The sequence below is a fragment of the Muntiacus reevesi genome, chromosome 10 (genome assembly GCF_963930625.1).
Source record: "Muntiacus reevesi chromosome 10, mMunRee1.1, whole genome shotgun sequence".
In the NCBI taxonomy this organism is placed as follows: domain Eukaryota; kingdom Metazoa; phylum Chordata; class Mammalia; order Artiodactyla; family Cervidae; genus Muntiacus; species Muntiacus reevesi.
In genome coordinates this window covers 53323294-53348177 of record NC_089258.1, presented here as the reverse complement: position 1 = coordinate 53348177, position 24884 = coordinate 53323294, and the positions used below count along the sequence as shown (strand labels likewise).

At 36.9% G+C, this 24884-nt stretch overlaps 1 non-coding gene across 1 annotated transcript; it reads right to left on the bottom strand.

Annotated features, from left to right (window-relative positions):
* Positions 1-1481: 1481 nt before the first annotated feature.
* Positions 1482-1553, bottom strand: TRNAW-CCA (transfer RNA tryptophan (anticodon CCA)). Its single transcript has one exon. It is a non-coding gene; the product is annotated as a tRNA-Trp (tRNA).
* Between the last annotated feature and the right edge of the window lie 23331 nt (positions 1554-24884).

Here is a 24884-nt window from a genome sequence, read left to right as displayed (position 1 = left end):
AATGATAAACGACTTACTGGGGAAAAATGTTTAAGGGAAACAGAATCATCATAACTACGCTGTAAGGAACCTATTGGAATTATTTCTAAGGCAGAGGGCTATATAGATAGGATTGAAAGGTTAGAGCTTACTTGAGTATCTTTTAATTCATTCATTTTCCTGTCAATGACTGTTTAATAAATGCAATAGCCAAGGGCATTTGCAGGAGAGGGACCGTTTCATCGCAAGTAAGAACACTTAACAGTAATAAAGAAACAGTAGGTCTCTATGGCCATTTCTTCGCCTAAGAAATATAAGGAATAAACCATGTTGATATAAAAGCCATTAGGCTAATTAGATATGAACATAAGGTAAACATTTTTACTCTTTATCATAAATATGCCCGTATTCAATGGAAATCGAGTCTGAATAGCAGTTTAAAAGCTAATGAGTCTCAGTTCCTGCTTTAGTGAGGTTTATCCTCTCCAGAGCAGTCCTGCCTCTGGGGCCACTGCAACCAGGAGTTAATTAGGCCTTCTGGCCAGGAGAGAACTGAGCAAAAGAAGGCGATGGTTTATCGAGCCCTCTAATGAACACTTCGTATCCTAAATTTTAAATATTATTTTGAACATCTCGTCAGGACTGTATTTAAGCAAGTCAGACTGTTGCTTAAATGTTATCCCAATTCCAGAATGCTAAGAAAACTCATTTTTGTCACTTGTGTAACATTTATCTAACTGCGAATAGCCTTGTTCAGAGACAATAAAAAGGTAGGATCTTTGAGAGTTTTCTCGGGCCAAGCATGTGGGGGCACTGGGGGGAAACCAACTATGCAGCCACCATATGAAAACGGTTCCACACCCTCCCAAAACAGAGGAGCTAGGAGAATACTAATCATCTCTTCATTAAGGTTCCAAGGCTGCTCTGTATTATAGCTTTCTAATGCAGAAGATATGCATAACCCATGTCCTGTGACCACAGACCATAATTAGCTGGGTGCCAACACTGTCAGTCTTAATAAATACATGAATAAGTAACACTATATGCATAAATGATGGCTATTGCCAAAAACTGAATTAAAAGAAACTTTTATATGGATTTTCCATGGTCTGTTTATCAGATGTTAAGTGAATTCCTAGGACAAACTCTTCTTAATATTTTGCAATATACTTACTAACATGTAAAACTAACTGATTGACTTGCAATGTCTTCTTTTTTTTTTTTAATTTATTTTTTTTTTGCAACGTCTTCTTGTACTACAAAATGCTTCTCAAAATTTTGAAGTAGCTTTCTTATTGTCAGCCTTCTAGGTTATACTGAAATAAGAAATAAATCCTACATTTGAATGTGTAGAGAAAGTGAAAGTAAAGTGAAAGTGAAATCACTCAGTCGTATCCAATTCTTTGTGACCCCGTGAACTGTAGCCTACCAGGCTTCTCTGTCCATGGGATTCTCCAGGCAAGAATACTGGAGTGAGTTACTATTTCCTTCTCCAGGGGATCTTCCCAACCCAGGGATCGAACCTGGGTCTCCTGCATTGGAGACAGACGCTTTAGCCTCTGAGCCACCAGGGAAGCCCATTGAAATAAGAAACAAATTCTACATTTGAATGTGTAGAGAAAAGCCTGCCTCATATTGAGAAATTTTAGTTTTAAAAATTTTCTAGGAAATATTCATGAAAATATTCACAATTCGATGACAAGTGTTTGTTATTAAAATATACCTAATATTGGAAAATCAAAGATAAAATTTATATAGGAAAATAGCTAAATTAAATATTCATATTAAGAGGCAGTATCATGCAACCATTAAAGTGAGGCTGGAGAATAATTACTGATGTGAAAATGTAAATACAACTTTAAAAATATTAGATTAAAAACTAAAATTACAAAATCTAATTTTATAAAACACAACCAAAGGAAACTATAGGAAAGTATGTATTTGTACAGAAATTAGAAACTACAAGTATATTCATAAAAATATAAATACTGTTTAGGCTTGGGTGCTTGAATAGGGTAGTAATTGTTTTTAGTTTTATTTTTTTCATTAAAATATGCTTTTTCCATTGTCTAAAATCAAAAACATAGTGCTCTTTAATAAAGCAAGAATAATTTAAGAATTCCTAGCTCTGCTTTTTGTCTTGGTATATAATATGAAAGAGAATCATAAGACATGGTTTCCAAACTGTAATTCTCTCTGGTTCTCAGAAAAATCAACTGAGTTATTACATTCCTATATAGAAAATGGAGACCTCTGGCATAGATGTGAATTATCTATTAATATTTGATCTGGCTTATGTGAAGAGGGAAGAGCAAATTATCCAGTACTAGAAGTCAAATTCAAACAAGGAAAACTGCGCTGCATTTAGCAAAGTCCATCTCCTGGAATGAAAGCAAAACTGGCAAAAGAAAACAAAAATCAAAAATAACATCAGCATAGTTATATGGAGAGCTCTATGACTAAGTACAAAAATTCCTGAGTCAAGGATATGGAGCAAGTCCAATTCCCCATAACAAGAAATGTTTAACATAAAAATGAAAAAAAAAAAAAAAACTATAAAAATCCTTCTAATAGATTTATGACAAATAAAATGAAAACAAAAAATAATATAGTCTGAGATGTTTTATAGGATAATATATACTGTCAGTTGTCACATTTGTTTTTTATCTGGTCATTGAAAAAATCTCTGTGTTCTATTTTCTAACAAAGCTGTGTTGAAAGGGTTCAGAAATGCTTATAAAATCTGTACTTTTCTCTCCTGTTTTGGCTTTAGGTGGGTATAGAACTGAATTGAAACAGCCAAGGCATGGATGGTTCAGGATTTTGTCTCTTTAGTCATCAATTTAGATTGTTCCATGCTCAATTTAACCATAATAAACCAATCCATCAAGCTATACCTATCCAGTTGCTATGCTGCGACAGGTGATTTAAGTAAAATCGAGCAGCATCTCAGCAACAATTACCTTCCAATGTTAAAAAAAAAAAAAAAATAGCAACTTTGCTCCTTGCAGTCACCAACAAGATAAGATTTAAACCACATTCAAATTGTTTACTCTCTTGGCTAACACTTGCTTGGGATTTTGCCATGTTTCTCCAATATGTTCACTTTGGCAACTGATACTGTTGATCTAAAGTTCATGAGATATTGGTATTTCATTATTGTGTTTCATCTAATTTCTTTTTTAAGCAAACTTCCCTACAACCTATACTATGTGTAAGGCCCTGGAAGGTGATGGAGATTCCATAGCAGGGAGGAGCATAGCTAAGCACCTGAGGAGCAGAGGCAGTGGGAAAATCCAGCTATCAAATTATTCAGAGAACCATAGGTAATGCAACAGGACTGCAGAATAAATTGTGAGTAAAGAAGAAAGATTCGAGAATGAAGGCTAAGTAGGGATCAGACTTGAAGAACAACTATCTGAAGTTATTATCCTGACCAAATCCAAAAAATTTCTAAGTTTACATCTTTATTTCTCTACTAGCTTCCCCTTTCCTTGTGGTATCAAATTACAAAATGATTCATACTATATCTTCCCCATAGTTGTGTGGGGAAAGTGGGAAAAGTCTTCCAACAAGATATCAAACATGCCTAAAGTACTAACATGTTAATAATGTTTCTTTCTGATTAGAGGATTTTTTTAATGATAAAAAGTAATCAGTATATCTGAAGGAATTCAAATGTAATAATGGACCCAAGATTAGTATATTACACTTGTCTGAGTATATTAAAACTCATAAGTAAATGATATATAAATTCACAGTATTTAATTCTACTTAGTTTTCAGTTATCAAAAGATTAATATATTTCTAAATATTGCATTACCAAAATATTTTTAGTATTTATTACTAAAATAGATTATTCACATATTTATACTTTTAGTGTTACTGATTAAAATACAACCTAAAACCTAAAAATTCCTATTCCAAATTTTAAGTGCAATTACTAAATTTAAGTGAAATATATTCATATTTAGCAAATAATGCACAACAATTTTCTCATTTTGAGTATGACTTTTTCTCTTTCAGTAGGCATAAAACAAAGCAACAAAAATGACTGGTGAGGATAACTCAGAAGATAGGTATTATACATTTAAGTCATATTTTGGGCTTCTAAAAAGCTAGATGTCAATAAATATTTCTCAAACTAAGTTCAAATGATGTTTGATACATATTAGTTCAGAATTAATCTAAATCCTACTATTAGCTCTGGGTTTTGTTTGAACAGCATGAATATACAATAGTCAATTTAATATACAAAAGTGGTATAAAAGATAGGCATTCTTCTCTAGTCATAAGTACGGGGCCACAGTTTGAGCTCTAGGAAATAGGATGGAAGTGGAAGAGGTTATATCATATCTGTTACAAGAAAGGAATATTAACACCAAAATTTTCATGTTAAAATTCAAAAGAGAAAACATTAATTGATAATGTCATACATACTCCTCAAGGTCCCCGACATTTGGAACATGAAGAATGAACCCATTCTTGTCTCAGGTGCCACCACACAACCTATGTCTTAATTTTTCTCACTCTCTCACCTTCTTTCTCAGGCTGTCTCTATGGCAGGGAATTCAATAAAATAGAGGGAAAAGTTGCCAAAAATTAAAACCTAGTCAACTATTATTTGATTCTATTTATTGTGACCATTGAGATACACACAACTGAACTTCAAAAAGGGTCTTTCAAAAATGTACTGCTTATGTTTTAACTTGGCATTCAGCACTCCAAAACCACTGAACAAAATATCAATATAGCCCATCTTCCTCTACATATCCACTCCTGTTTACTCATCATTCCTGGGAGAAGCCATGTGTAATTTTTATTTCCTGATGTTTTCAGTCTTGCCATTATCAGATACCAGTGATACCTGTGAACTTCTCTCTCTCTTTCTGTCCTGTCTTCAACTAACATTGCTCCCAGGTACATTTGTAGCCAAAGCGATTCTATTCACACATCAAGGTCAAACACAAAAGACTGACTTTTCTCCAGTATTTTTCAGCTCTTCCTACTTAATACCAAATTAATTGCTCCTTATCAATGTTTCCACTCTATTTTCTCATTTTTTGGGCATTGGTTTTATCTATATTTTAGTTCAGCTTCTTCATGCTTGCCTTTCCAACCCAATAGTCAGGGCCCTGAAGCTAGAAAAATGTTGTATGTAAAAGTACAGGCTTAATGCCCATATACACTTTAGTGAAAATCTTTTATGCTACAAGCTAAGGCATCTGGTGAGTTATTTAACCTTTTTTGCCTCCTTTTTATTCTTATGTGAGTAACAGTACCACAAAATAGTTATTATGAGAATTATATTCAATGATGTATTCATTTAAGTATGATACCTGAAACAAGTATCAGGAAAAATTTGCTAAAGTGTATGCTACAAAAAAAAAAAAAAAAAAAAAAAACTTTTGCTTGAAGTAATGACCATATAATGAATACAGACTCATTTTGTGATTTTCATAAAACCCAGCATAGTATTTTACACATAATTTCACATTTGAGCCCCTTGAATTGATGTCTGTAATGGGTTTCTCTAAATTCTGAAAGCCAAGAGCACATTTCTTTCAGTGACAAAAGCACTCAGGAATCCTGAGGTTCAAAATTCTTTTCTTATGTGGATACACTTCTGTTAGGTTACATGCATGATTTTAAGTTTCAGTTGCATAAACCTTAGTCTCTGCTTGACATTGTCTTTTATGGATAAACAAGTGAAACCCAGAGCAAAAAACTCCAGGTAGATAATAAAAGCAAGGCCTAGGCTTGGGAAAACACAGAGCAGTTTAAATCTATAGACTCCCTCATTCTCCTGCGGTGCTGAGCACTTCTAATTTAAAGCTACCAGGAACAGGAAATCCTTAAAAATCGCTGAGGTTGGGGAGACCCAGTTAACCTGCATCCTACGCAGGAGAGAATTCACCACATATTCTCTGGGCTGCACAGGACTGGCTGTGTAGACTGATGGATAATTTCATTCTAGCGGATTTGGAATGAATGCAATGAAAACAAGTCTCTTCAGTGGACCTGAGTCTTAGGCTCATATCAACCTTGCAATAATAGTAAACTCTGATAATTTACATTATCATATAGTAGTGAAGAACATGATTATATATGCTAAGCATTAAAATCATCTATTAGAAGACAATCCTTTAAGATCTGAAGAGACGTTATGTGTAGGTTTTAATCTTGTATGTCTTATTAACAAAAGAGTCAGAGGTTTCCTTTTGTATTTATTTCTATATTTATTCCCCTAGCCAAACCCAAATATTTTCTCTATGTTCTTCTAAAATTAATGGTAACAGTAATCATAGCTAAGTACATTTTGGAGAGCTACTATTTTCTCAATGAAGGTTTAAGTATTTAGACTGAGGAGAAGTAATTTGAATAACAGATGATGAGAAGATAGAGACAAGTAGAACATTTGAGTATCATCGAAAGAACCTAGAAATATCTTTTAAAATGTTTAACAATTCCCTTCAAGTAAGGAGGGCAGGTGCTCTGTTACCAAGTAAGTTGGGAAATGGAGACTTTGGTGTCAAATACATTCTTTATCAAAAAGTTTTTGAATGACAGAAATAAAGAATCTGGGACTTTGTGAAAATTCAGATCTCATACTCTCTGAAAAACAATGTCTAGAATTAGAAGACAAGACATAGCCTGAGAAAATATTTGCCAAAGATATATATGATCACAAATTTTTACCCAAAACGCACATATATAGAACTAAAACTTGGTAAGAGACAACCCAATTCAAAAATGGTTCAAAGGCGTTAACAGATACTTCAAAAGAAGATGTACAGATGACAAATAAGCATAAGCAAAGATGATCCCCATGCTAGGTCAACAGGGAAATGCAAATTAAAACAACCATCAGATACCACTTTACATACCTATCCCAATGGCCTAAATTCAGAATACTGACAGTGCTAAATGCTGACAAGGATGGGCACCAGGAATTATCATACAATGCTGGTGAGAATGAAAAATAATCCAGCCATTATGGAAGACAGCCTGATGGTTGCTTACAAAACCAAACATTCTTACCATACAGTCCAACAGCCAGGTTCCTTGATATTTATCCATTTTCCCAAAGGAAATAAAAACTTAAGCTGACATGAAAACTTCCCACATGAATGTATGTGACAACTTTATTCATAACTGACAAAACCTGAAAGCAGCCAAGATGTTCTTCATAGGCATATGGATGCACAAACTTTAGGCCACCCAGACAATGGAATATCATTTAGAGTTAAAAATAAATGAATGATTAAGCCACAAAGACATGGAGGGAATGTAAATACAAAGAGCTAAATGAAAGCAGCCCAACTAAAAGGGCTACATATTGAATAATTCAAATTATATGACATCCGAGGGAAGGCAAAATCACAGATACAGTAAACAGATAAGTGATTGCCAGGGGTGGAGGGGATGTGAAAGGGCAAATAGGCAGAGCAGAGATGATTTTTAGAGCACTGAAAATACTGTTAATGATGGATATACATCACTACACATTTGCCCGAACCTATAGACTGTATGACACCAAGGATGAATCCGAACAAACCATGGATGTTGGTTGATAATGATGTGTCAATGCAGGTCCATCAACTGTCAGAAATGCAGCACTCTGGTGAGTTATATTTATAATGGGGGAGGTTACGCACCTGTGTGTGGGGGAGGGGGGCATAGAAATATCTATAGTGTTCTCTCAATTTGGTTGTGGATCTGAAACTGCTCTAAAAAAGACTGTTAAAAATGTGTGCTAATACAAAGAATACAATCTGAAACAGTGCAAATGAGTTTATCTCCTTTGAGGTTTAAATACCCAAATGAGAAGCAGCGGTAAATTTCTTCTAAGTTAGAGGTGAGCATGATGTAGCATCCAGGAGGACTTTTAAGAGATATTATTCATACAATGACACAGCTCATATACTCAAATTAATAAAGTAGTTGTTTTTCAACAGACTATACAAAGTTGCTTGGCATCACTGACTCAATGGACATGAGTGTGAGCAAACTCCAGGAGATAGTGAAGGACAGGAAGGCCTGGCATGCTGCAGTCCATGCGGTCACAAAGCGTCGAACACAATTGAGGGACTCAATGACAGCAACAATATAATTTTCAACAAGCTTTAGAATTATATTAAAAGTACTAAATTGACATCAGTTATTATCTTGGCATGATGGATAGGTATATGCACAGTACATTCTATCATGCGCTTCTCTATTTTCAAAACTTTGAGAGGGGAACCTTTGGCTTTATACTAAAGGATATTAAACCAAATAAAGATTAGTAGGGAAGCACCTTCAGTTCAGATCTGTATTTTTCTATTTTCTCCCTTAACTTTCTAACTTCAGTTCAGTTCAGTCGCTCAGTCATGTGTGACTCTTTGTGACCCCATGGACTGCAGGACCAGGTTTCCTTGTCCATCACCAACTCCCGCAGCTTGCTCAAACTCATGTCTATCAAGTTGGCGACATTATCCAACCATCTCTCCTCTGTCAGCCCCTTCTTCTCCTGCCTTCAATCCCTCCCAGCATCAGGGTCTTTTCCAATTTGAGGCAGTCATTTGCATCAGGTGGCCAAAGGATTGGAATTTCAATTTCAGTTCCACCATTCATCCAGCTTTCTTTTGCTTTTTATCTTTCTAGAAACAATTTTGCATCATTTGTTTTGCAAATTTGGTTGTGAAAAACATTTGTGATATGAACCCAAGGACAAAAATCTTGGCATGAGTATCCGACACTCTTCTGTTATGTGTTCAGTGACTAGTTTACTTATAGGTACAACTATATGGTCACATAATATTAAAAACTGGAAGGCAAGAACCTAAATATAGAAGATACTTTCATAGTGCTATGGTAATTTGACAAATTTTCCATACTAAAATATGATAGTGATATTCTAATTTAAGGAAAGTGAAATTGCAACTCAAAACTGATTCCTTATTTCAGATGCACAACAGCTCTCAAAAAAATATGCATCTGCCTGGTTACAGTTCAGCGTGTGCTTCAGGAAGCTGATCTCCCCTCATGTTGCTATAGCTACACTTGTGTACCTTTAAAAGGATTACAAAAATGAATTCCATTATATTGGAGAACAAAACACCAGAGACATTTGACTTGACAGAAATTTTAAATTTATCTCCTTACAGAAAATCCGTAACTTTTAGTCACTTTGCAGGTGAATGACCCGTTATTGTAGTCATTCCATTCATTATATGCATTAATTTCCAAGACTTCTGCTATTTGTAAAGCACAAAAGAAATGTTTGCATGCTGGGGCATAATGATAATCCATCACAATGAAAAGTTTCAAAGCTTGTGTAAAATGTTTAGTTTTAATAAGCTTAGTTCTTCCATTTGGGAATATACCAAATTCTTTTGTAATTTCCTATAAGTTGGAAAGTCTCCCTTCACCCAATGTAAAATGCCTAGGGACTGGGGGTTTAACCTCTGACTTGTCATGGTCAAGAAACTGTGATAGAATGAAAGAGAAAAAAAGGGATTTTTCTTCTAAAGTAGAGATTATAAAAATCAGCACTACTTAAATGCTAGAATAAAAATCAAGATTCACTTATCAACATTCATATTGTTGATGCAACTGTCCTACTGGTAATAATATTTCAAGGTACCAGTCTAGAGACAAAATGTTTTCGACCATTTTCAGTATATTATTTTCAAGGAATTCCTATATACTTTTTTTTCTTGTACACAGGCATTGTACCATATCATGAGCATAACCCCCTTATGGGTTTATATCCTATCAGTATTCTTTAATAGCTGAGTATTATTTTCCTTACCTGTTAAAGGGTGTTTATCATAGAAACTACTTCATAGAACGTAGAGTTTTCATTTAAACCTCACTTAGCCCAGTAAGTTCTCAGCAGTGTTCACTGTTATTATTGTTGGTTTTTGCAGGAATGAAACTAATAATAATAATGATAACTTGTGACATGCCATATCCACAGTAAACAGAAGAGATAAACCATATCTATCCTTATGACTTGAGCTATTAATAATCCAAATCTTGAATGCAGTGTGTTGTTTTCATATTTCCAGTTAGCATTAACTCTCAAGCAAAGGTATTTAATCATTTACAAAGAAAACACAAAAAGAAACGCAAATAAAACATGCTGTTTTTCCCTAGAGATCTCTCCTATATCACTGACCCTGAGGACAACATTGTAGTTTAAAAAAAAATATGTTCAGTAATTCATCCAGTCTGCAGCTACTTATAGAACTGTGTTGGAGGGAAAGTAGTAAAACAAAGATAATCTGTGCCCTGGCAACACTCAGGTATTAATTATGGTTAGATCTAAGTTTATATCACATTCACATTTTTATCTACATATGCAAATATAACTAGTAGTCAGTATTTTAAAAACTAATGAATCAGTAAGCTCTCCATTTTTGCATATTTGTCGTGTAGTTGATAAAATCTTTCTCTTTTTCAAGGCATTAGGGTGAAATCACCTCAGCCCTGACCCACCTGAAACCATCTCCTCCCCCAATCTTGTTTCTTCATTCATTCTGCTTCTGTCTGTGTCAGACTGCTCACACCACATGCCAGCCTGCTGTTTTCCACTTATTTTGAGCTTTGAGTTTTATCTTCCTTCATGATTATTGACAATGATTTTCATGCTGCTCAAACACCAGGATGTAAAGATTGATCTCTGCAAATAAACTTTACATTTAAACATTTTTATCTTTTCTTCTGTCTTTGAGACCTAAGTTGACTATCCACCTGGAAATCTCATTATTAAATGAAGCAGGTCTAGTTCATAGAAGTTAAACAATTCTTTTCTCCCACATCAGTGTAGGTAGCATATCCTGGGAAAGCAGCCAGGAATAATTGTACTATTATACACAAGCAGTTTTTATTGTTTTCTAGACTAGCCCTCCCCAGACTTTCATGTGTATGCAAATCACATGAGGAAATTGTTAATGTGCAGATCAAAATTCAAAAGGCCTAAGAAGCTGCCTTTTAACAAGCTCCCAGATGATCCTGCTCACACTAGTGTAAGGACTGGTACACGAAATGCTTTGACTAGCAGATCTGGTATGTGCGTGTGCTCAGCTGCTTCAGCTGTGTCTGACTCTGCAACCCCATGAATTGTAGCCCTCCAGGCTCCTCTGTCTAGGGGTTCTCCAGGCAATAATACTGGAGTGGATTACCATGCCCTCCTCCAGGGGATCTTCCCGACCCATGGATCAAACCAGTGTCTCTTACATCTCCAGCATTGGCAAGCAGATTCTTTACCACGAGTGCCACCTGGGACATAGAGTGATCCCAGTCCCATTCTTTATTTTGATAATGATTCCATTCATTATATACATTTAGTACCATCGCCTGTAATTTCTGTATCATTGACTTCAGCCTTCAATGTCTATCAGGATACAAAATATCTTCTCTAGGTTTAACATTATTAAGTCCACACACATGTGGAGTCTTTCATGAATTCAAGAAACTTTAAGACTATCTCAGTCTTTTAAAAACTGGGCATGATACGCACATGCACAGACGGAGGCAAACTGACCGCCTCCTTTTATCTGTTAGTATGACTTCTTGATCCTAACTCTCAAACCATCTCCTATAATTCCCATCAAAAGGCCATTTTAGGATTGTATCAAATGAGTTGGTAGAATAACATTAATACCAGACCTTTAAAACTCATTTTTTTTTCTTTCCACTGTTGGAGGGTATAAGTAGATGGAGAAACAGTATAATGCCAGGTCTCTCTTGATATGTGGTGAGAATAGTGCCCAAACTTAAGAACAACAAATTAATATTGTTTTTCTAGCAGCATATGATGCTAATGATATGATTTGTGATAATCCTTTCTGTCTTTCTTAACAAAGAAGAGTAGGGACAAAATTGGGTTTAAATCCTAATTTTGGCACTCACTAACTTTGTAACCTTGAATGCATTCTTAGAAAAATTCCTGGAACTTAATATACATTCAATATTAGTTTTTAATATTAATCGGGCTTCCCAGATGACCCACTGGTAAGGAACCTGCCTACCAAGTAGGAGACCTGGGTTCATCCCCTGGGTCAGGAAGATCCCCTAGAGAAGGAAATGGCAGCCCACTCCAGTATCCTTGCCTGGAGAACCCCATGGACAGAGGAGCCCGACAGGTTATAGTCCATGGGGGTCACAGAGTCAGACAAGACGTAGAGACTAAATAGCATTAATATGGATCATATGGTATATTTCAGAGAACTCCAACTATAGTTGTGGAGTTGACTGTATGGCAAGAGTAAGTTAGAGTGGAGGGTTCACTTTGCATGAACAAGAACACAAGTTTTTAAGAGGGTCTGGTGGTGGTGGTGGTTTACTCACTAAGTCATGTCCAACTCTTGCGACCCCATGGACTGTAGCCCACCAGGCTCCTCTCTCCATGGGATTTTCCAGGCAAGAGTACTGGAGTGGATTGCCACTTCCTTCTCCAGGGGATCTTCCCGACCCAGGAATCAAACCCAGGTCTCCAGCATTGCAGGCAGATTCTTTACCGACTGAGCTATGAGGGGAGGGAAGCCCTTAAGAGGGTCTAAAGAACCCTAAATGGTCCCTCTGTTCCCTATCCTCTATTTCTAAACTGTCCTCTTACTATTAATCTAAGATTAACTCAAGGACAATAGAATATCATGGAACATAGTCAGTGAGAAAATTAGCTATAGAAAATCAGCAACAATAATTCATGGAGTCCTCAGATTTCACAAATTGACAGAAAATGACAGTGACAAAAATTTCTAAGCTACTGACCTAGGTAAAACCAAATAAGTTCTGAACATTTGGGGCTGAGAATTGATGTAACTATTTTGTTAATTTATTCATCGATTTCTTAGATATTCCTAAATACGTGAGGAAGACACAGCGTCTATATTTTTAAATAAAACTCAACCAAACAAAAATTATTTCACTCATTTTACATTAGGTTTAAGCAGTGAATGACAGTGTCCAACTTAATTATGAAGAAAAGTACACTAATCGCAGTCAGGAAAACTATATACACACAATTTTCTGTAAAATAATGCTAGTGTCTGAACCAAAAGGTATCCAAAATTTCCACAGTCATGAAATTTAATAGTTTCAGGTTTACTATGCTTTTGAGAAAATGTAATGTAACCACAGTGCAGTTATATTACACCTTCTCAAATATAATTATTTTCAATTCTGGATATAGCTAGATGTCAGTCAAATGTGATGATACACATTTGTTTGATATCATAGCATAGACATAAATAAACTATTTACATTTGATCACTCAGCAAAAAGAATGTTACTATATAGTGCTTTTTAAACCATCTCTTTCAGTTTTGTCAATTGGACTTTTAAAAAAAAATTTCCATTTAAGAAAAAAACTTGCCGTTTATTCTAGAGAATTAAAATATGCAGATGAGTTAAGATATGTATTTATAATTTTATTTTCTTCAACAGTGCAATAATATAAATGTGGAAACATTACTTTCTAAATCTCTGGGGATGCATAATGTAAAATTATAAATAACTTTAACTACATTGAATATGTTTGAATATTTACTGCTGACTCTTTCTGTATTTCATTATAAGGCATAAAATGTATTTTTCCTCCAGGTACTTGATACTTTAAATAACAAATGCTATTTTTACAGTACATTAAAACATCATTTAGAATATGCATCGATTATGCATACTAAATTAAGTTACACATCATTCATACCCATAATGTTCATTTCTATACATTTCTGTCTTGGCAATGGCAAGAAGATGGGAAAAAAAAATCACTGAATATTTGATATGACAACAGATAAACCCAGACGAAAAACATTTGGCTCTGAACTGAAGTGAATGCATCTGATTAAATCTAAATTGCTGTAACATAACATTATCTGGTAATGTTAACATAAAGGAGCTGCTGCTAGAATCCAGATTTACCTTATAGATACCACAGAAGTTAAGTGGTGTTACTAAAATTTGAATCTTACAATGATTCTACAGGAGGCAAGTATATTCAAATGTTCTGTGCAATTTACCTCAAGATGTCTTTTCCCATAATGATCATTTATAAGGCTTGTAACGAAATACAAAGAGAGGAGAACACACGGTTATGTGGGTGTTAGAAGCATCAATTTGTATCCTGGGCCCTGGAACCAATTTCCTGGAAAGAGCCTCCCTTTCCTGTTGCCCGATCCCAGCTCCAAACATCTAATTACACCTCAAAAGTGGAAGACTCACATTAAATATGAGCGAGAAATAGTGTTTCAATATTATTGTCAGTGCACAGTTATTCCTGATAATATGAAACCCTTCCCAAATATCTCACTCAAATATCTTGATTTATTGGACAGGGTGAGAGTGGGAGTAGGTAACTGAGGTTTTAGTTTCAGTTAAATCTCTAGTGTACCTGTGGGATTCATGCTTATACTGAATGCTTTCCTTTCTCGAGACTTTCTTTCGTTAAAAATAGACCCTTTAATATGAAACAAAAGATTCAGGTTAACAAAAAGAAGCAAGAATATGTTGATGTATGGCAAAAACCATCATAATATTGTAAAGTAATTATCCTCTGATTAAACCAAATAAATCATTTTTTACAAAAGAAAATATTATTTTCAAAATAGCAGAAAGGCTATTATGTCTGGGCAGGGGTTTTCTGAGCAAACTGGCAGAACACCACCAAGAATATCCATTTAGAGTCAAGTTTGAAAGCAGAAATTCAAATATGTTCAGGGCCCAGACATTCACAGATGTTCTGAAATCCCTCTTTGCTCTTTCATAAACTGATTCCTGGACTAAATTCTCTATATATTCCTTTGATTTTTTTTTTTTTAAGTGCTTTGAGGCATAGAGAAATAAGAACAAAGTAACTATCGCTGCATGCAAGAAACATGCATGAATCTCCCAAATACAATATCGAAAACAAAAGCAAGACAAATACTAATTGTATGATTCAATATATAGCAGGTTCCAAAACGGACAAACCTCATTGGAAGTTAGGACAGAGCTTACAGATGGGTTGGGGATGTCCAAGAGGAAGTAAAGTCAGGGACGTCTAGGGTGCTGGTAATGATTTCATCATTCTGACTCAGATGCCGAATCCACAGGTAAATCTCACTTGTGAAAATTCTTTTAAACTTTAATAAAGGCTCTACTTTAATAAAAGTTTACTTAAACATGCTTTGGGGCAAAAACAGAAGGAAGGAAAGATATCCTCTGTGGTCTGAAGTGGTGTGTACACTGAATATACTGTGTGAAATCAATATGCCAACATACTTAAAACAATCAGATCAATGCATAAAGAGTCAAACTTTTAATCATATATCAGGCTATCTTGAAATTAAGCACCTGCCTTAATCTCAAATTAAGACTTCAATTTAATCTCATTTGAAATTAAAAAAAAATTGAAAATAATGACATCTGAATTCCAATTGAATAATAAAATCAGTTTCCTCACTTAAAGAATTTATCAAGAAATTCCACAAACACCTGTACACTCCTGGCCCAGATATTGTGTTGCATGCTTGGCCAATATCCAATTTTACTATCAGGAGAAAAAAAGAAAAACAGCAGCAGCAGAAGAACAGAACTTTGAAGAATCCCTATTTGTCAAAAAGGGGAAAATGAGACTCAGAAGATTCGAGTAGTTGAACCTGAACTAACAGTAGAAAACAGAGGTTAGTCTGACACCAAATTTTGTGTTTCAGGCTTCCCCGATGGCTCAGCCGGTAGAGTCCACCTGCAATACAGGAGACACAGGAGATGTGAATTTAATCTCTGGGTTGGGAAGATGCTCTAGGGTAAGAAGAATGGCAATGCACTCCAGTATTCTTGCTGGAGAATCCCATGGACAGAAAAGCCTGGAAGGCTACATTCATGTGGTTGCAAAGAGTTGGACATGACTGAGCAACTAAGCAGCAAATGGTTCTCAGTTCACAGTGCAGCAGAGGCTGGTTACTACCACAATTTCTGGAATCCACCTCTAAGGCTTCTGGTTTCCTATGTCTACATAAGCTGCATTTCTGACAAGCTGCCAGGTGATGCTAATGCTGCTGCTGCTGCTGCTAAGTCGCTTCAGTCGTGTCCGACTCTGTGCGAACCCACAGACGGCTGCCCACCAGGTTCGCCCGCCCTTGGGATTCTCCAGGCAAGAACACTGGAGTGGGTTGCCATTTCCTTCTCCAAATGCTGCCCCTAGAGGACCAAAATTCTCCAAGCCAGGCTTCAGCAATTCGTGAACTGTGAACTTCCAGATGTCCAAGCTGGTTTTAGAAAAGGCAGAGGAACCAGAGATCAAATTGCCAACATCCGCTGGGTCATCGAAAAAGCAAGAGAGTTCCAGAAAAACATCTATTTCTGCTTTATTGACTATGCCAAAGTCTTTGACTGTGCAGATCACAATAAACTGCAGAAAATTCTGCAAGAGATGGGAATACCAGACCACCTGACCTGCCTCTTGAGAAACCTGTATGCAGGTCAGGAAGCAACAGTTAGAACTGGACATGGAACAAAAGGCTAGTTCCAAATAGGAAAATGAGTACATCAAGGCTGTATATTGTCACCCTGCTTATTTAACTTATATGCAGAGTACATCATGAGAAACGCTGGGCTGGATGAAGCACAAGCTGGAATCAAGATTGCATGGAGAAATATCAATAACCTCAGATATGCAGATGACACCACCCTTATGGAAGAAAGTGAAGAAGAACTAAAGAGGCTCTTGATGAAAGTGAAAGAGGAGAGTGAAAAAGTTGGCTTAAAGCTCAACATTCAGAAAACTAAGATCATGGCATCTGGTCCCATCACTTCATGGCAAATATGGGGAAACAGTGGAAACAGTATCAGACTTTATTTTTTTGGGCTCCAAAATCACTGCAGATGGTGATTGCAGCCATGAAGTTAAAAGATGCTTACTCCTTGGAAGGAAAGTTATGACCAACCTAGACAGCATATTAAAAAGCAGAGACATAACTTCTTTAACAAAGGTCCATCTGGTCAAGGCTATGGTTTTTCCAGTGGTCATGTATGGATGTGAGAGTTGGACTATAAAGAAAGCTGAGCGCCGAAGAATTGATGCTTTTGAACTGTGGTGTTGGAGAAGACTCTTGAGAATCCCTTGGACTGCAAGGAGATCCAACCAGTCCATCCTAAAGGAGATCATTCCTGGGTGTTCATTGGAAGGACTGATGCTGAAGCTGAAACTCCAATACTTTGGCCACCTGATTTGAAGAGCTGACACATTGGAAAAGACCCTGATGCTGGGAAAGATTGAGGGCAGGAGGAGAAGGGGATGACAGATAATGAGATGGTTGGATGGCATCACTGACTCAATGGACATGGGTTTGGGTGGACTCTGGGAGTTGGTGATGGACAGGGAGGCCTGGCGTGCTGTGGTTCATGGGGTGCAAAGAGTCGGACATGACTAAGTGACTGAAGTGAACTGAACTGACAGGACCACTCCTGGGGACCACAGTACAAGCTGCATGCAGTCCTCTCCAAGAGTGCTGGGTCTGGCCTCCTATGAGGCATCACTCTACACCCTCAGGCCTAGCATAATGTAAGGTTGATAGGATATATTTAATAAAAAAGATATTTAATAAACATTTGAGTGAATAGAGGATTGAATGAACGTCTGTAAGACACAGGCAGCAACACGGCTCCTTTTTAAATCTAACTAAGCATTAAAACCTGTGATAGAATTACAGAAGTAAGGCCAACGTCATCATTTTACAGGTGAAGGAACACAATTACAGAGCTCTGAGATGGTCCAAGTGTCACAAAGTCAAGGCATGAACAGCTGCTTCCTACTATTGCTCTTATTTAAAAGAATAGAACATGTTAAGGGAGCTAGAGAAACTATGAGACAGAAGACTATAAACCATTTATCTTACTGTTTTATCTTTTGTACCAAAGGGAGACATGGGAAATACAAAGACTTGCATTTGCTCAACGTATGTTCTACGCCTGTGACATGGAAGCCCTGGTGGAGGCTGAAACATTCCTAAAACATAGCAGTTTCCTTCAGAATGTTACCTTCTAGTTAGAGAGACAAAATGCACATGTGAGTTACAGAGGAGACCCTAGACAGCATGAACTGAATGCAACATGGCGCTTACTATACACACTACCCTGACAGAGTCAAGGATTAAAGCCTCACATAAGAGGAGTTGGAACAGGACTATAAAAACTGGACTAGCAAGGGGAGAGGGAGGCAGGGAATGAAGTGGCCTGATCTACCTGCACTGCATAGTATATAAAACAGATGTGCAAACATAGGAATAGGGGTCAAAGACGCATCTGGGAGTAAGTGAACTGATGGAGCTAAGTATGATTCATACACTGCCGTCTTCTGGGAGCTCCGGGAAACCACTCAGCACTGTGAACAGGTCAGGGTCACTCGGGAAGGGCAGACACGCAGTGGGGGGAGATTTTTGCTCTCATCTCACTGTGCTCAGTCATCACTTCAGGATCTACTCCAGGCAAATATGTTTTTTAAGAGAGTCGGGATTTCAGACCTTTCCTCAGTGTTTAACTTATCTATGGCATTGACACCATTATAAGCAGGGCCGATTAGATTATTCTGCACCATCTAAGGCGTCTCAGTTCATTTGCCTGGACTTGAAGAACTTGGACAACGTGCTTCGCTGCTGCTTCATCGGCCCCTCCAGTCACAGAAGGCAGGCTCCTTGAATCCTCAACTGACATGAACCTATGTGCATCCATCTGTCTTATCCTCCACCAACCACAATTGTTGTTTTATTGTTCAGTGGCTCAGTCTGACTCTGTTGCGACCCCATGGACTGTAGTCTGCCAGGCTCCTCTGTCCATGGGATTCTCCACCTGGAGAGGGTGGCCATTTCCTTCTTGATCTTCCCAACAAGGGATCAAACCCATGTCTCCTGCACTGTCAGGCCACCTGAGTCACTTGGGAATTTCACACATTCTTGGGCTATGACCCAAAATCTTTTGGTCTATTCTTCACGTCAAAACCATTGTCCCCAGGGTTATCTTAATCTCAGTGCATAAGATTCCCTGAGCCTGTTCCCAGAGGGAGTCCCTAAATTAACCTTTCCTCTGTTCTGCTTCCATCCACCACATTCACCCATCTGTGTCTGTGATTCAGCCAGCCCATCTGCTCCTGTTTTTAATCATTTTCTGGCATACCCATCAGTTCAGCAGGCCCTCCAGTCTCAGCAAGGCCATCCTGACTCAGTTATTTATTCTTTGCCTTCTCTTATAGAAGTCTCTCTTTTACTTTGAAAGGTTGCCTCTCACCCAGCTTCCAGGAGAGACTTACCCCATTCTAGGGTTCTATTGCCTCCACTCCACAACTCAATGTATTCCCCAAATATTTTATTTCACAAGATAAAATTTAGGTATCACTCAGGAATAACCTGTCTTGTTAACCTTCTCCAAACTAAGAATGTTCTTAAATATTTCTTAAAATCTATATAAAGACTTAAGTACTTTTAAAATTTGCTTTTACAAAGAGGGCAAATCAAAATTGAGGCTGATGCTCAAGAAGACACCTACTGTTGCTTAGTCACTCAGCCATGTCCAACTCTTTGCGAGCCCACTGGACTCCTCTGTCCATGGGATTTCCCAGGCAAGAATACTGAGTAAGTTGCCATTTCCTTCTCCAAAATTGTATTTTTACAAAGAAGACAAATCAACGCCAAGGATGATGCTCAAGAAGACACCTGAAGAGACTGGTATTTGTGGATGAGTCTGCTCATCTTTGTTACATTACTGAATGCTTCCTGCCAGATTTTGTTATTCCAATAATACAGTGTATGTTTTTACAGATTTTTTAAAAAGTAAAAATATATTTTAGTTACTCTGAAATATTATAGCATATGTATTTAGTTGCCAATCTTCCTGAACATATATGTTAAAAAAAAAAATCTAAGCAGTTGAAAAATCAAGTATTTAGCTTGGAAATTACATGAAAGTTTAACACAGAAAAAAAAAATGGACAAAGAACAAAGAACCACCTCCCCCACTTCTGTCCCTATGTTATGTAAGTCACCAAATGAAATAGCATTTACTATCCTATTTAAAAAAAATTCTAGATTAAGTGAACTCAAATTGTAATAAAACTGCATATGAACACTGACTGAGCATTAAGTGAAGGTTTCAAAGCATTATCTATACTGCCCAAATCTTTGCATTTTTGAAATTTATTCATTATTACTATTATTTTCTGAGTATGGGCTATTAAAATAAGAAGTAATTTATTACTGTAGTAAATGTTTGATGTTGATAACCAATAATTATTTCCAAAGACTTTTTAATTAATTAGTAGTTTTATCAATCACAAGGCAAATTATTACTTGAGAAAAATAACACTTTTTGTTATAAAGGCTCATTTTTGAAAGAAGTTCAGTGATTAAAAAACTAAAAATTGACTTATATTTTAAAACAGTAGCTCATAGATTGGAAAATACAAAGTAATTTTATTATTTGTGAAAATACTCTCAAGTCTGTGTAGTGCACACTCGCTTCTAAATTTCTGAATGTATATTGGAATGATTTTTTTTTAATATTGAAAATCCATTGAAGAATTATTCTCCTAATGGGATAATAATATATTTCCTACAGTTTCAGTCTGGTATAACTGTGTGTGCTTCTACTCAGTATCCATCACTTTAGGGATGTTTATTTCAGATAACAAATGTTGAAAGTACTTGGTATCTTATAGCATTATCTAGCTATGGATAATTATATAGGAAAATGTTTTAACTGGTTAAAAGAAAAACTATTACATATTCTATATTGCTACACTTATTCTGTGAAAAACGTGAAAAAAGTCACTGAAAGTTATGCTCAAGGGATGAACTGCAAGTCTCTTTCCCTAGCCAGGATCTCTTCTTCCTCTTCCAGTGTGCATGAGTGTGTGTGTGTGTGTGTGTGTGTACATATGTGTGCATGTATGCTTATGCATGCATGTAACATATACAGGCCATAAGAATAAGAAAAAATGGGTAGAAACCTCTAAAATCATTTGTAATATCGATTTACTAACACATGGTTTCAAGTTTATGTCTTCCCCAAGGCAATGAGCCTGTGCAGATGTTATGGGAATCAACTTCCTACAGTGTTTGAAACACAAATCATTAACTTGTTACCGGTCTACATTGGAAGCCAGAATACAAAACAGTTTCAATATGTTAACTTAGATGCAGTCAAGCTTTCTCCACATTCATTTGAACTGTTGAGAAGTCAGTATAAAACCCACAAACTTCCTATGCCTTGGAGGCTTTCTTTGTTCTCCCAAGAATACAACACTATGTCTGAACATGCTCTCTGCAAATGTATGCAATTCAACAATCTGATAGACACATTCACAGTGTGGAAAAATATATATAATTCAATATTAAAAAAATACAAGGAATATGGAATCTTATTGGGTAATACGATACATACAATATATGTTCAACTAACTACTCAAATGATGTACTCTGAATAACATTCACACTTCACCCTAGTTTAAGTGACTCAGCCCATTTAGGATAAATTCATTTAACTATTATTTGTTAATTGCCTGAGTGAGTGAGTGACAGTCGCTCAGTCGTGTCTGACTTTTCGTGACCCTCATGGACTATAGCCTGCCAGGCTCCTCTGTCCATGAATTCTCCAGGCAAGAATACTGGAGTGGCTTGCCATTTCCTTCTCCATGTTAAGTGCTTACTAGTCCCTAACAAGCGTTCAAGAAATGCAAATTTTCCTTTATGGAAAATAATTTCCTATTATGGGCTTCCCAGGTGGCGTTAGTGATAAAGAACCCTCCTGTCAAACAGGAGATGCCATTTTGATCCCTGGGTTGGAAAGACTTCTTGGAGTAGGAAGGAAAGGCAACCTAATCCATATTCTTGGCTGGGAAATCCCACGGACAGAGGAGCCTGGTGGGCTACAGTCCATGGGGTCGCAAAGAGTCGGACACATCTGAGCTTATGGGCACAGCACACAAGATTCTAGTATATCCAAGCTGGGGGTGGGGGGAACAAAATAATTTAAATGTAAGAATATTAAATGGTATTAAATACAACTAAGAGTAGGGAAAGTTATAGTTTTAAGTAGGAAAGGGAAGCAGGTCTCATGGAAAACGGAGAAAAGTTATCAATGAGAAGTAAGCCAAAGGGCTCTCTAGAGAAGAATATTCCATATAGAGGAAAAAAATGTATGGGCAAATTCTTAAAATTTATAATGCCATGTCATTTTTTCTCCATGTAGCTTGTTCAATTACTGAATATCAGAACTCTCATGCCAGCATATCATAGTTATATTGGTTAAATGGTAAGTACTGGCATAGAACTTTGTCCAGAACCTGGAAAACAGGAACAACTGTAGATTTTACCCATTGTGCTAATAAGCTGATAATATAGTAGCTTGGCTTTCAATCTTTCTCCAAGATACCATCACTATAAAGAGCCACTTCTCAAAGAACTGAGGTGTATGTTCAGGAAATGGCAGCATGAAACATGTACTGAATTGCAGGATTTCCATTCTATAAAGACAATAAATGCACACAGTCATGCATATACAATCATAATGCAGAGCCTATATGCTAGAAGTTGGTTAATGTAGTACTATCAATATTTGCAGTTAGTTGTCCAACCATGCCTGAAGACAATTTCAAATTCTAATAGTTTTATAAGATAGAGCTAGGATCCTAATAAGATGACACAATTCACCAACATGTCTTTACTTGACCTTCATATCATAGCACATCTATAGATTTTGCATAGCCTACTACAGCTTTGAAATGCTGATGGAGAATTTCTTTAACACAAATCTGCTTTCTATGTATGATAAAAAAAAAAATCACTGAAGACATTGATTCCTTATTCCTGGAGTAATAAGGAGGGCTCACAAAATCAATACCCATATTATCAATTGGAGCTAGGTGGTGAGATCGGCCCATTGTCTTTGCAGACATTGCTTCATTTATAAAGAAATAAATAAAAGCATTCATGTTAGTAGTACAAATACCAATCTGCCTTTCAAGGGCATTGACTTACTATTGATTTGGAAGAGACAATTACTACTGAAAGAACTACATTGGCCCATCTCTTGTTTACTTAAAACCTAGCACCTTAAACCCCATGTTTGCATTATAGCTTCATTTCAGGTGACTCATGGCCAATACACACTTGCTCCATATTGAAGATGCAACAGTATTTCACCTTCAAAGATAGAAAAGACACTGGTGTTATTCAGAACAGTTAAACTGAAGGGACAGAACATGAATATTCTGAAGAGACTTAAGGATACCAGAATAACAAGGCAGTACAGACACCTGTTTTAACATAATGAATTAATATAAGTACGATTAAGAGTGTTTCAAAATCACAGAGGACAAAGACAAGATTTGCAACATGCCCTAAGAATCATTCATTATGAATAGCCCTCACAAAAGGCACATTTCTGTGTCAATTTTTGTGGGAACTATGGCTTGGCTATGCTTACAGCTTTATAGATAAAATGTAGATAATGCCTTCGTCATCATCCATCCAATTGAAACTATGCCTCTGGGGATACTGTAGGTGGGCTAGATATTTTATGACTGCAGATGAGGTACCTTCCTACCTCTGTATATACCAGGGTCAAGGTGGAGAACTTTCTCCCCACCCTGACTGAGGTGACACAGTGATTAATAGAACAACTCTGACTTTGCTTCTCCACACCACTCCACTGCACCAGAAGTAGACAAAAGATGAGGTTGGTAAATCTGAGATAAATAAACTGTACAACCTCCTCTGAGGTCTATGCTTTTCCTTGCTCGCAACCTTCCTGCAGGAGAAGGGAAGCAGTATGTCTGTTGTAGTAGGCAGTTCCTTACCTGGAACAGGCTATTATTTTCCTGTTAACAGTTATGTTTTAGCCTCAGTCTGCCGCACAATACATTGTTTGGAACTGGTGTGGGGAAGATGGTTGCTTTTCATGGGGCTTTTTCCAGAGATCACAATCACCCTGGCCTTGTGTCTGTGGAGGGATGGCCATTGTAATTAACCAGGAGAGAGAGTGAGCTTTGGCAGTGTTTCCAGTTAAATGAGAACTGCCTTAATGCTTCATGGCCAGAGACAACCCACTGAATTACCACAGTAATAATAATAACCTAACGATCATTGAGGGCTTACTGTGTGTGGAGAACCATTTTAAAGACTGTTTTTGTAGTAACCCATTTAGTTCCCTTGACATCATCTTTCAGATGATGTAAGCGAAAGAGACAAGTTGAATAACTTTCAAAGGTCAATCAGAGAGACAGAAAAAGATCTGTACCTAGGCAGTCTTGTTCTAGTGCAGCAACCTTAAGCCTCTGCTGCACAACTAGCAAGAAAAGAATCGCTACCTTGTTTTGGTCGACAAGCCTCGGCCCAGAGTGAAGGCACGGGCAAGTCAAGTTTTGGGGTGACATACCCAGAGTATCAGAAACCTCCCTAAAATGAGCAGCTGACAGCCTCTGAAGTGAACTGACTCAACAGGAGATTTAAAAATGAGAGTGAATCTGATGAGTTTGAAATCTCTCTCATGCCATATTTATTTACAGCCTATCCAGGGCAAGCAAGTGTGGGGATGCCTAAGATAGCAGATTTTCTCACAAGGAAAACCTGCCAACCTGATTAGCTGGAAAAGATTCTCTTGACCATCCAGCTGAGCAAAACTGAAGATGCTTTCTGAGTCCTAAAAGCAGCCACAATGGCCTCAATAGCCCTAAAAGGCAGAGTCACATGTAAGACAATTATTGTTACCTACGGCATTTAATGTATTAACTTAAAATATTCAACTAAAGGTGTGATTTCATACAGAAAAGTTCAGCTACAGTGGATAGCACAGGCTGAAAATAAGACAGGTTATAATTCAAAATGCTTGTTTCTCATAGCAATCTATACCAAAATGTGGTATGATTTCCTTGTTTTACGTTGCTG